At 40.0% G+C, this 13,564-nt stretch overlaps 1 protein-coding gene across 3 annotated transcripts in view; it reads right to left on the minus strand.

Moving 5' to 3' along the window:
- CAMK4 (calcium/calmodulin dependent protein kinase IV) overlaps positions 1-13,564 on the minus strand; it is a 280,889-nt gene that overhangs the window by 146,237 nt on the left and 121,088 nt on the right. The window lies entirely within an intron of this gene.

The raw sequence follows: 13,564 nt of genomic DNA on the forward strand, positions 1-13,564 counted from the left end.
AATTGCCGTGTTCCGTTCCAGCATGGCTCGTCTACACAGAGGTCTTTTTTGAAAGGACCCCACCAACATTGAAATCCCCTTATTCCTCTGAGCTCCATTTCAAAGTGCCACGGCTGGTGGCATGCTAATGAGGCGCTGAATATGCATTTTAGCGCCCCAGTAGTATTCTTCGATCTGGGCACCAACATGGCCATTTTGAAGTTTTTGGTAAGTGCAGATGTAGCTTAACTTGTTCGTCCTGGATACAAGCAATTCTGTCAATGGGGTTGTCTATTCCTGAAGGCAATCGCTTTGCTAGGAAAAACAATTATGCATTTTGGAATACATATTTTAAAAACATTGTCTTTTAGATCACCTTTAAATTCTTGTGAATAATATATTTTTATATAAAATTTGTTAAGCTAACAGAGGTAAAAATGGGCCCAAACTTGAATCATTTATCCAAAAAATACTCCACAACCTCAAATGCTTGGATAAAAGGCACCCCAATATGAACCATGACTTTCAGTTGTGCAAACCAATATCCAACCCACACATTTTCACAAAACTATAACCATTCCCCATTTTGCATGGATGTACTTTACAAATTCAAAGCATGCCAGAACAATGTCTCTGAGATTGAGTCATCAGTCTTTTCATATGTTGTGTTCTCCTTACCTGAGTGTGCAAATAAGCCTATTTGCATGAGCAAATACCACACATACCACAAACTATAGGTGCTATAAAATCAGATCCTTGGTGCAGTAGCAGTAAAATCAGTGCTAGCTGCCAGCAGTCCAATGACTACAATAGTTTAGTGACTATCCTTGGATGATCAGGGTTGGTTTTAATCAATTTCTAAAGGAGTCGGGTATATTTCTGGTCAGTTGTTCTCCTCAGTAGTAGTTGATCTCTACACACAAAATCCCTTCTTCCTTTGAAAACCTATTATGTGTTTTTTACTAGCTTGTGAATGCCAGATTTGTGTGACTTAATGAAATGATGGCATTCATGAGTCTAAGGAATGGTAGGAGGGAGAACAGCAACATAAAGAAAATGGATTTCAAGACAGACCTTTAACAAACTCAGTGAATGTGATAGGTGAGACTCACTTTCTATGGTACCTTAAAGGAAAAGCAATTGAAGATGGAAAACTACCAAATAAGAGACATTATTAAGGGTACAAGAGCCCATTATTCCACTGTGCAGAAAGGACAGGAAGGAGGGCAAGAGACCACCCTTGCTTAACCATGAGATCTTGGATAATCTAAAAATCAAAAAGGAATCCCACAAAAAGTTGAAAATAGGTCAAAGTACAAGAAATGAATAAAAATAAATAATACAAGTCTTTACGGGCAAAATTAGAAAGGCAAAGACACAAAATGAACTCAAACTAACTAGAGACAAAGGGCAACAAGAGAATATTCTACAAGTATATTAGAAGCAAGAGGAAGGCCAAGGATAGGTCCAATGCTCAATAAAGAGGGAAAAACAAACAGAAAATGTGGAAATGGCAGAGGTGCTTAATGACTTCTTTATTTCAGTTTTCAGTAAGAAGGCAGGTGGTGATGTGAATTCTGGAGAAAATGAGGTTGGCCCAGATGTTAAAATAAGAAAAGAAGTTAAAAATTACTTAGATTACTTAGATGTCTTCAAGTCACTGAGGAAGGCCTGATTAAATGCATCATAGAATACTGAAGGAGCTGATTGAGGAGATATGTGAGCCATTAGCTATCATCTCTGAAAAGTCATGGAAGACAGGAGAGATTCCTGAAGACTGCAAAAGAGAAGATGTAGTGCCCAGCTTTAAAAAAGGAAATAGGATAAGCTAGGAAACTATAGGTCAGTCCATTTAATTTCTGTGCCAGGAAAGATAATGGAGCAAATAATTAAGGAAACCATTTCCAAACATTGGGAAGATAAGGAGATAAGTAACAATCAGCATGGATTTGTAAAGAACCAACCATGTCAAACGAACCTAATACCTTTCCTTGATAGGATAACAAGTCTTGTTAATAAGGGGGAAGTGGTAGATGTGGTATACGTAGACTTTAGTAAAGCATTTGATACAGTCTTGCATGGCCTTTTTATAAATCACATTTGTGTCAACTAGGTCTAAGTCAAGGTCTTCCAGGGGGATTATAATTCAAAATGATCAAGACAAACTGGAGAAAATGGCCTCAGGTAAACAGGATGGAATTCAATAAGAACAAATGCAAAGTACTCCACTTGGGAAGGAACAATCAGTTTCACATAAAGTGGGAAATGACCGTCTAGGAAGGAGAACTGCAGAAAGGATTTAGGAGTCTTAGTGGATCGCACGCTAAATAGCGGTCAACAATGTGACACTTGCAAAAAAAAAAAAAAAAAAAAAAAAAAAAAAAAGCAAACATCATTCTTGGATGGATTAAGAAGAGTGTGATAAGCAACACACAAGCAGTGATTCTTCTGCTCTACTCTGGGCTGATTAGGCCTCTATGATGGTGCATTGAAAGAACTGGACTTCTTTGTCTAGAAAAGAGAAGACCGAGTACTTTCAAAGTACCTAACAGGTTGTTATAAGGAGGAGGGAGAAAAAGTGTTTTCTTTAACCTCTGATGATAGGATACGAGGCAATGGGCCTACATTGGAGAAAGGAAGGTTTAGGTCGGACATTAGGAAAACTTCCTGCCAGGGCAGTTAAGCACTGGAATAAATTGCCTAGAGAGGTTGTGGAATCTCCATCACTGGAGTCAGCTAGAAGTTCTGTCCTGGGATAGAGTGAAGTGGAGGAGACTTGTGGATGACATATGCTCCCTCCAGAGTACAAGGTTTTAAATAATAATAATAATAATAAGCCCAACAACTGTCAGGGATGGTCTAGGTGGTGCTTGGTTCTGTCATGAGTGCAGGGGACTGGGCTTTATGACCTTTTCAGGTTCATTCCATCTCTGGCATTCCAGGATTCTATGAATGCTGAGATTTAACTGGATTCTGCTTCCTATCACTGAGTTTTATACTGCAAGCCAGTTAGAAGCAAATCACAAAAGGTATTTGTTGTACCAGTGTGTCTGCTTTCATTTATAAAATGCTTTTTCAGGTTGATTTGAGCCAGTTTACCTGTTAGTTCTTCGCTGCTGATCCTTCTCAAGAAGTTTCCAGAAATGTGGACATAAATTCAGATAAAGTGCACCATGGATAACATATAATTATTTACACTTTTATTTGCAAGCTTTCATGGTCTATCATACAGAGCATTAAACTGCCAAAAGCCAATCAAAAAGTAGGAACTGTTATGAAGAGTGATAGCCTTTTTCTTTAGCATTCTCATTCCTATTTGTATTCTGGTGTGCATCTACAATATGCCTGGCACAATCTACACAAACAGGAACACATGTTCCTGCCCAAAAAAACTTACAAGATAGGCAGCATATGGAGGACCTGAGAAAGTGATACCATTGAAATGCATACAATTCTTGTATGCATAATTGCCAGGTTGAGGGCCAAGCTGAGATTTATTCATATAGAAAAATGCACATGTGGTATATTTTGACACTTTCACTCACAATCTTGTTAAGGCTTGTCCTCTCAAATTGTGAATTCTCTGAGACAGGGATTGTATCTTCATCAGCATCCTCCTCCCTTTGGGCACTACTGATTGAAAAAAGTGATGCTAATATAATTAAAGTGGAATATATGTGTCCAGTTTTCCCTAGGGCCCTTCCCAGCCACCGTCCTGCAGCTGGAGTGGAGCCCAGTTTCTTGTGCATTGTTGACATCATTTACAAAAGTTTTTCAAGTAGCAATGTTCCAAATACTCAGAGGTTCTAGATGCAGTTAATCACTGGATAGAGGTCTTTGCTTGGCTAGGTTCAGGAGCCATACAACACTTCACAAACATTACATCTGAAATCCTGGCTCAGTTGAAAGTAATGGCAAACCTCCCACTGGCTTCAATACCTTTGTATTCACATCCCACAAAGTGCTGTTATAATTGTCATATAAAATATGCCTTATGAGGTATCATTTGAAAACTAACGACTCATGTTGAAAGGTACGCAACATTATATGTAAAATTATAAATTCCTCTGTAGGGTGTCATTAGCACATGTTCAAAACGTGCCTAGGCAAAAGTTATTGAACAGGTGTATCCTAAACAAAGGAAAGCATGTAAAACCCAATTCACATAAAAGTGATAAACAAGGTCCATGAGAGAGCAAACGGGAAAAGAGCAAGAGACAAGGCAAATCTCTATTTAAGCAAACACAAGCAAGAAGAAAGAGCACAGAACCTCCTTTAACAAAACGTTGCTTTCCTTACATTTAAATAAGTTTTGCTTTGAGGGGTAATATTCAGAAGATTCCAACTCAATAACTGGACTATAAAAGGGGAAATAGCCTATACAACCTCTCTCACACCTTGGAAAGAAAAGGAACCAGCCCATTGACTGTGATGGGAAGAGATCCTGACCAGAAAGTTTGGTCAACAGTGTTACTAGGATCACTTGATAAGGATTTCACCTTGATTCAAGTCTAGCTTACTGAGTTTTGGTTACTAGAAAACATTGTATTTCTCTTGTAACCATTTCTGACTTTAAGGCCTGATACTTGAATTCATTTAAAATCCTACCTTCTTTTGTTAATAAAACTTGTTTCATTTTTCATCTAAACCAATCTAATGCTGTGTTTAAACCACACTGGTAACTGCAATTACAGAAGCAGACTGTTGAATGCTGACCCCTTCAGGGGGAAATGGACCTTTAATATCTGAACTTCCCAGGGGAACAGTGGACTGTGCAGAACATGCGCTTTGGAAAAAATTGGGACTGAGAGTGTGTTGGGGGTCACCCTGCAAGTAGTAAGCAAGGAGGGTGGATGCCAAAATGTGGCTGGTGTTTGCTCACAAGCTGCTGGGGTCAGATCACCTGGGCCAGGACTGCAACCATACACAGGCACTCTGAATTCATGATCTGAAATCCTTCCCACTGTCTCACACACACAACTCCAGTTTAGCCAAATGTTTCAAACCAAAGAAATTAAGTTATATATTTAAAATTCCCGATATCTGTCAGGTACATACTGGAACTAGTAATTGGTTTGCCTCTGCTCTTTACTAGAATGGGTCCTAAGAAATAATACCTATTGCTTTGACATAATGCAGCAAGTAACTACATGACGGAAGCAGGATCTGAATGAACGCCTCCCTGTCAACCAGCTAGGTAGAGGGGGTGTGATTCTGGGTGTGTTCCATTTTGCTTAGCTATTCAACCGAGAGAGTGAAGTTTTGTTCACTGTAATCAATTTGGCTGATGTTGGGTCACAAATAGTGTTAGTACTAAATGCAGCACTTGTGAAATGATCACCAATGCTTGCAATGATCGTGGGAAGACAGAACAGATGGACTGTGCATAACCTGTCCCAAAGGAAGAAGGCACTGTCAATTCAAGAACCTTGGACAGTCAGAGTAGGAGGGGAGGAGATGATTTAATCAGACCCCAGGACCTCAAGGGTCCGTTGCAAGACTGGTTTGCAACTTGTTTCTCCCTACTGGTCCAAGAATAGAGACAAATAGGCTTTGTTAGGCACCTTCACTGTTATTTTGCTCCAGTAGAGCTGCAATCTCTTGTGATAAGACTTTGCTTCTGAGTGAAAATCACTACGAGACTGCCCGGTGGGAGCAGCTAGTAGGAAGAGTGAAGAAGTGGCTAGCAGGGTGCAATGGAGAGCAATGAGCAGGTGGATGCCTCTTTACCTCCCACCATCCAAGATTGGAAGTGAACTCTGGGTCTGCAGTGACCAAGGGCAGCATCTCCGAAAGGAGTGCAGAGAAGGGTTGGGCATGTTAAGGGGACCTTTGGGTTGCTGGAATTGAGAACCTGAGAGGAAAAGGACACTGCCCAAACTACTTGAGGTCCACCTTTTAATGATGGTATACATTTATGAACCCTATTTGTGGTGTTTTCCCAAATTAATGCCAGGTTCCTTCCCTCCCTTTTACTAAAAATTTCTTTTCTACAATCCAACTCTGCTTTTGAGTGGGAAAGTGGTGTATGAATTTCCCAAGTTACTGGGTGGGGGCTTGAGTCAGTTCTGTGTTGGATAAATGGAAAGAAACCCTACACATTGAACCCAGCTCTGTCTGCAGGTGGCTCCACCTGGCCGAAGGGTTAAATTATAACTCAACAGTTCTTTGCACTTCATTGTTGTGGCTGTTTACTAGTTTATAACTCATGTCACTTCTTATCTCCTTATCTCTGAAGAGAGTTCTTAATTTCTCAGATACACAAGGCAGACTTATCTTCTGGTCCACTAAGCTTTTGACAGTCAAAATCTTGGCAGCAAATGACATGCTTGTCTGTCTCCATAGACCAAAGTCATTTTTGGCTTCATGGCTAAATTAATGGCTGCTACAGAATCTGCTGCCTGACTAATAAAAGGAACTTCGCAGACAGCTGTTTTGACAAAGTATTTTCACATAATTAAAAAAAATCACATTTTAATTTGCCATAATGAAGAAAGAAACCAAAGCATAAGATCACAGCAGCTAGCTGCAGTGCACAGGTGCTAATCAGGCTTAAAAAAAATTAAGTAATCATTTCTATAATACTTTGGTTGTTAGTACAAGCAAAATCAAGAATCCAGTCTACACGAGATCCTGTTAACAAGTAAGAAGAAAGAGCTTATAGGTACACTGAAACATGGGATCTCCTACCACACCAAGTAAACTTGAACCGACATCAAGCACTCCGTCGGAGTTCAGCTGCCCTGAGCTGTCAAATCTTTCAAAGGCGAATTTGGAGGTCACATTGCAGGGTTACAAATTGCTCCCAGGTAATGCTGTCCACAGGAAGACTAATTAAGAAGCTGAAGCAGCTCCCAATGATGCATTTGGTGAATAAGTAGTAATGTACCACATAGAGATTTAAACCATCTCTATTTAATTCAAGTATTTGTCAATTAGGGCACTCAAGCATTCATTTGCTAATGCTGGCAGTTTATACCCCATGTAATTATTATAAAACATTCATATAGTGCAGCAGAGTGTTTTACAAATACACAGCAAATAGAAATGGAAAAGGATTAGGAATACAGATGAGAAGTTCTCTTTTGGAGAGAATGTATTTGAAACAGGACAGAAAGGTGGTCAGCAAGTTAGGGAGAAAGCAGGCAGGACACAGTCATGTAAGCCCAGGAGAGAGAGCAGTGACTGAGACAGCTAGGAGCAGTGGCAAAAGTAGAATACAGACCAGGAAGAATGAGAAAATAGAAGCACCCCATCAATTTAGCTAGAAAAAGGTCAGGAGAGGCTTGATGAGAGTGGTTTTAATCGTGTGGAGAGGGCAGAAGCCAGCCTGGAGCTCTCAAGAGCTAAAAGAAAGTGAAGGCATTGAGAGCAGCCAGCATGTTTCAGGTTAGTGGTCCCACTCCAGAGGCAGACAGATAGGGAGCAAGCCAGCCAGAGAGCTGAGAGGGGAGCAAGGCACCCATCTGGTAAGCCAGTTTGACAAGAAATCAGCCAGCTAGGGATCTGGGCAGTTCACCTGGCAGGCAACAGGGGAACTGGCAAGCCTGGGAAGCTGAAGAGCCCATTGCTAGCTGGACAGCCTGATTTCCTGAAAGCCTGGCCACCCACCTGTCAGCTGGCTGGCATGTGAGCAGACTGTCAGGACGCCAGGCAAGCAGGTGGCCACCAGACCAGCCTGCTGGCTTCTGTTGAAAGTTTTGACAGAACTGACACATTTCCATGAAATGTTTTGATACCATCAAATCACCATTTTCCGATGAAAAAATTCCATCAGAAAATTTCTGCCCAATAATTTCTATATCCAGCCAATGACTTCTGTTGGAGCTCTAACATTTTTTTAAGAGCTCTACTCATGATTTTAACATTAAAATGTTGGGGAATAATCCATATGGCTGGGTAAGTTGTTCCCGGGTTAACTACTCTCACTGTTGGAAACACGTCCCATATTTCAAAGCAAGGACCAGACAGTAGATTTATACCTTTGAATATTACAATTTACAAAATCCCTGACAGACTGTATAACCTTCACCTGAGAGAGAGCAGCGAAACCCCAAAAAAAAGCCAGTGTTAGAAGCCGTCTGAGAATATGGGTCTTCATGTTGGCTGATGGTTTTTGGACATTCAATACTCAGTTGATGAAACACTACGGCTGTATCTACACTATCCCAAAACTTCAAAATGGCCATGCAAATGGCCATTTTGAAGTTTACTAATGAAGCCCTGAAATACATATTCAGCACCTCATTAGCATGCTGGCAGCCACAGCACTTCAAAATTGCCATGGCTCACTGCCACACGGCTTGTCCAGATGGGGGTCCTTTTCGAAAGGACCCCACCAACTTCCAAATCCTCTTATTCCTACCACAGAACTTATTCCCCTAGGAATAAGGGGATTTGGAAGTTTGGTGGGGTCTTTTTGAAAAGAACCCCCATCTGGATGAGCTGCACAGCAGCGAGCTGCGGCAATTTCGAAGTGCCACGGCCGCTGGCATTCTAATGAGGGGCTGAATATGTATTTCAGCGCTTCATTAGTAAACTTGAAAATGGCCATGTTGAAGTTTTGGGATAGTGTAGATGTAGCCTACCAAAGCCAGTGAATCTATGCTGATTTATATCAGCAATCAGAATAAATTAGGAAAATTATGGAATACACACAAAAAAAACCCAGTAGGGCAGAAAATTCCAAATTAAATATCATTAGCTGATTATATTTAATCATATTTGGATAATATTTTTCAGTCAGTCATTCTGGTGCACTTCCAGCAACATTACATGTATTACTATGTGCCAACAATTCCCTGATACTATGTACATTGGACACACTGGGCAAAACCTTTGCCAAAGAATAAATGGACACAGAGCAGACACCAAGAAACTCAATTCACATAAACTGGTCAGTGAACATTTCAATGGAGTGGGTCATTCTGTTAAAGACCTGAGAATTTGTATCCTGGAACACAGAGAATTTAACAACAGATTAGAGCGAAAGATTTCTGAGGCAGAGTACATATTCGAATTCGACACAACACATGGTATGAACAGAGACATCAACTACTTCACGCATTACAAGGACTGCTTCCCTTCCTTTGACGCTTCTAATTATCTCAGACAGGACACTTGACATCCCCCCGCCCACTTCTCACCCCCTTCCTTCTATGATATCAGTTTTTATTGCAATTTTTTTTTGGTCCTTTGTACTTATAAATGTCAATCTGTACTGGAAATTAAATTGATCCGATGAAGTGGGTCTGTCCCACAAAAGCTCATCACTGAATAAATCATTTTGTTAGTCTTTGAAGTGCTACATTTCTGCTACTTTAGTTTGTTGGATTAAGTTAGTCATTGTAACAGTGTATTGATAAGGCAAACCATAACATCACTGCCAATACATATCAATAAAAGCATATTCCACTGACTGCACGCTATAGATGGGGCATGCGTTTGACATCTACTGGTGATGACTACTCAAAAGATAAACTCAATTATCCAAAGTTAAGAGTTTCTATGAAGTAAAGATTTTGTTTTTCAGAAGCTATTCACTCTGAAACATGAGCTTTCCCAGAAACCTCTACAGCTAGGGTGGAAGTGAACCTTGCATCCAAGGTGTCCCTGAATTGTCTTTAGTTCTTTTAAAAAGTTTAACAGTACTGCCAAATACAATATTTGAAATTATTTATTTGAGACTTGGGAGCAAGATTGTGGTTTCTGGTAATTTAAGGTTTTCCCTGCACCTTCAAATGCTTCAGGAAGGTGTTTGATGGAAGGAGCTGGGAACAAAGGCCTGAAGGATAAACAAAAGAGGAAAGGGGAAGAATGAAAAATAAAAATCATTTAAAAACAATCTTTCATCTTCTAAGCTGGACAGACTTTGCTGTCTGCATCTCTACTTGAGCTCAATATTGCAGTGCTGTAGAACACATCAAATATACAATAAAGCACGGCAGCAACTGCATAGCCCTGCAGTACTTTCTAGGCACCCAGCAGGGAGTTCTCCCTTCATACATTGCTCAGCATTTTGCTGTGATTCTAGAAGTCATTTTGCATCCTTAATATAAGGTAAGGGGAGTAAAATATACACATACATAGGTCAAACACGTATACCAACTGAATAACTGCATATGGAAACTGAATGACTACATCGGCACTTAGCCTGTTAGGTACCTATAACGCTGCTTGTAGATATAAATATCTTACTTGCACATGAATACATATACATAAATTAGATTTGTGCAAGTGCACAGCTGTAAAGAAAGGTAGATGGGGGGGGGATGCAAAACCTGAAGATAACATCATAATTTCCTGTGAAAAGGTCAGTCTTTTTCTAAAGTAGGGCCAACTTCTTTCCCTATTAGCAGTCTGTGAAGTCACGTCACAGACATTCTGGCCCAAAGGATCAAGGAACAAATTTTAACAAAGGGTGTTTTGCAATTCTGATTTTATTAAACTTATATTCTTTGCAACAGAAGGGATAATCTTAATATATATATTAAGATTGGTCGGGTGACATTGACATGATTGGTTGGGTGACATTTTAGTATGTCCTGTGGTTCTGGCTATATAGCCAGAACCACAGGACATACTAAAATGTCACCCAACCAATCATGGATTGTCCCATTGGATTTCATTACATTGGTGTCACCACAGAACGATTCATTGTGGGTGATCACTGCATTCAAGAGATAGCTGGAGCAACGTCAGTGATGTGAAACAATTTTTACAAATTATGTTTAAAATTAATGATGTGCTGAACAGTGCAGGCCTAATTATGTGTTGTGAATTAGTTATCTGACTAATTTAGCTGTTACTTCTGTTTCTGACTCATTTATGAACAGATTTCTCCAAATATGTTTATTTCACAAGGAACAGTTTATGCAAACAAATTTTGGCTGACAGGTGAAATGAACTGCTCATGCAAACCCTACTCACTGACCCATGATAAGCAAAGTTCAGAGGTGAAACTGTGCAGGTACAGAGTACCAGTAACAAGTAGTCATCAGTACCAGCTCATACACAGCTGATGTTAAAGCATGCTGACACCCTACTGACATGGTCGCCAACAGAGAGTGGGGTTTCCATGGCTGACAATGGGGGTAGACCAAAAGAGAGAGCTTCCTGGGGCCCTGTGCTTTAACAGGGCCTAGTGAGTTCCAAGTTGCAGCTACCACCGTACCAGACAGCAACCCAGGACCTTTAAACTGTTGCTGGAGCCCAAAGTGGCATGCACTGTGCAGTCCTGAAGGGCTGAGGGAGGCAGGTTCTCAATCGTACCCATTCTTCGTGAGGCCCCACCCCTTTCCAGGTCCCAGAGCTGGGCCTCCTCATAATGGGAAGACTTGTAAACTACTTTAACCCCTGGCAAAGTCACATGTCATTGTTTCTGATCTCTGAGTTGATGAGAAACTTTTATAAAGGAAAATAATGAATAATAAGTGATGCATAATGAATAAATTAAATGGTGAATACATGCATTCACATTCAAATATTCTTATTTGCATGAATGTCTGGAAAATGGCCTTGTCCACCTGATTTTTCATGTTAAAAAATGCACATTTGTACAAAAGCTTGCAAATGCAAGTAAGAATGATCATAGCTGAAAAACAACCATTCCGCCTCTGAATGCATTATCTATCTAACTATCTTTGGGGCATTCAGCCACGAACAAGTGTGTACAGGTTGAACATCTCTAGTCCAGCACCTCTGGGATCTGAATGGTGCCGAATGAAAAGTCAGTATTTCCTAGCACATTACCAACACTTCCACCAATTATTAGACTCCTGGAAGACACTGAAAGATAAAGTACATCTAAATAACAGCACAGAAGATTGAGAGCCAGAACTGGTGTCTGTAAATATATTTTATGAGACCACGTGAAACTTGATCACAGTCAAGATAAACAGTCCAGCTAACTAAAATCATGCCGGATGACGATATGCTGGATGAGAGGTTCAACCGGTATGTTCCTTTTTGATAAACCATATATGATAAATTTAGCTTCTCTCCTGTTATTTCCCTTGGGTTTTTAATGAGAGATTTTTTTTTTTTTTCCTGCAGCACATAATGGTAAACTTGCCAAATGCTGAAGAGGTCATTCTGCAGTTGTTCTTTTTTGTGCAGGTATGTAATTTGTATATGGAACACCAAAACTTTACTCATCCACAGAACTAAAGGGTGAAGTTAGTGTGTTTCAGTAACTCCCACCCCCTCTAATGAACAGTAGTAGGAATATACGTGGACACTCTGGGAATGAGGAAGGTTTGGCACAAAATGTAAGAATTTAACAGAACAGTTGAGAGAGAATCATATTACAATAGTCCTCATTGCATTTATTCTAATTAATTCACTGTTTGAATGACAATTAACACACTTCTAAACAGAATTATTAAGTCTTAAGTGATACAAGCAATTTCAGGTAGCTGTCATTCTGTACCAAAGATGTGACATGCTTCTTTCTCTTACACATGCACACACAAAAAAAACTGCACTAAAGAATTCCTACTTCTACAGAACACCTGGCTCAGGAGCAGCCCTCATGAAAATCAATAAGCTCCCTGTGACAAAATACTTCTAGTATTACTGTCAGCTTCAAGATACTCCACTCCGTTTCTAGAGGCCTCAGTTGCACTAAAGATCTATCTCAGCTAGTGATACATTATGCTTCCTTGTATCACCAACCTTGTGCCCCTTTTACGGCAGTTAAAGAAACTTCACAGAAATATTCACAAGAAGCTAATTTATACATTTTGAGATCTATGGAACAGTTAATTTGAATTACCTTAAAGTGACTTTTCAAATTAGCCTGTTAAGGTATAAAACAGCAATTCCCCCATTCATTGGCAAAATTGTTCTCTCTTTCACAATTGTTATTTTGGAGCTTAAGCTTTCGTGGGCAGAGACCCACTTTATCAGATGCATCTGAAAGCTTAAGCTCCAAAATATCTGTTGGTCTATAAGGTGCCATGGGAGTTGGTGCTGTTTTTGAAGACACGAACTAACTCGGATACCCCTCTGATACAAACATAATTGTTTCACACAAAGGCCACCACTTCTAAAACAATAACACTGCTGATTAATAACAATAACAATCTTTCAATCCATAACATCTTTATGATTTAGACCCATGGTATAGATACTCTAGAAGAATTCCACAGAGACTTTAATAATCTGCACCCCCATCATCAACTTATGCCTTGACTTGTACACACGAGAGAGACACTTCTTAGACACTACAGTACAAATCAAGGATGGACTGATTGGTACCACACTCCACCAGAAACCCACTGATCGCTATACTTACCTACACGCTTCTAGCTTCCATCCTCTGCACATAACTAGATCCATTGTTTACAGTCACGCACACAGGTACAACTGCATTTGCTCTGATCCTAGTGACAGAGACTGAAAACTACAAGATCTTTACCAAGTACTCTTAAACCTGAATTATCCACCAGGAGAAATAAAAAAAAACAAAACAAAAAAACAAATTGACATGGCCAGATGAATACCCAGAGACCAGCTACTCCAAGACAGGCCCCAAAAAAGCCAAGAACAGAACATCACTGGTCATTACCTATAGCTCCCAACT

The sequence above is a fragment of the Carettochelys insculpta genome, chromosome 5, assembly GCF_033958435.1.
Source record: "Carettochelys insculpta isolate YL-2023 chromosome 5, ASM3395843v1, whole genome shotgun sequence".
Classification (NCBI taxonomy): Eukaryota; Metazoa; Chordata; order Testudines; family Carettochelyidae; genus Carettochelys; species Carettochelys insculpta.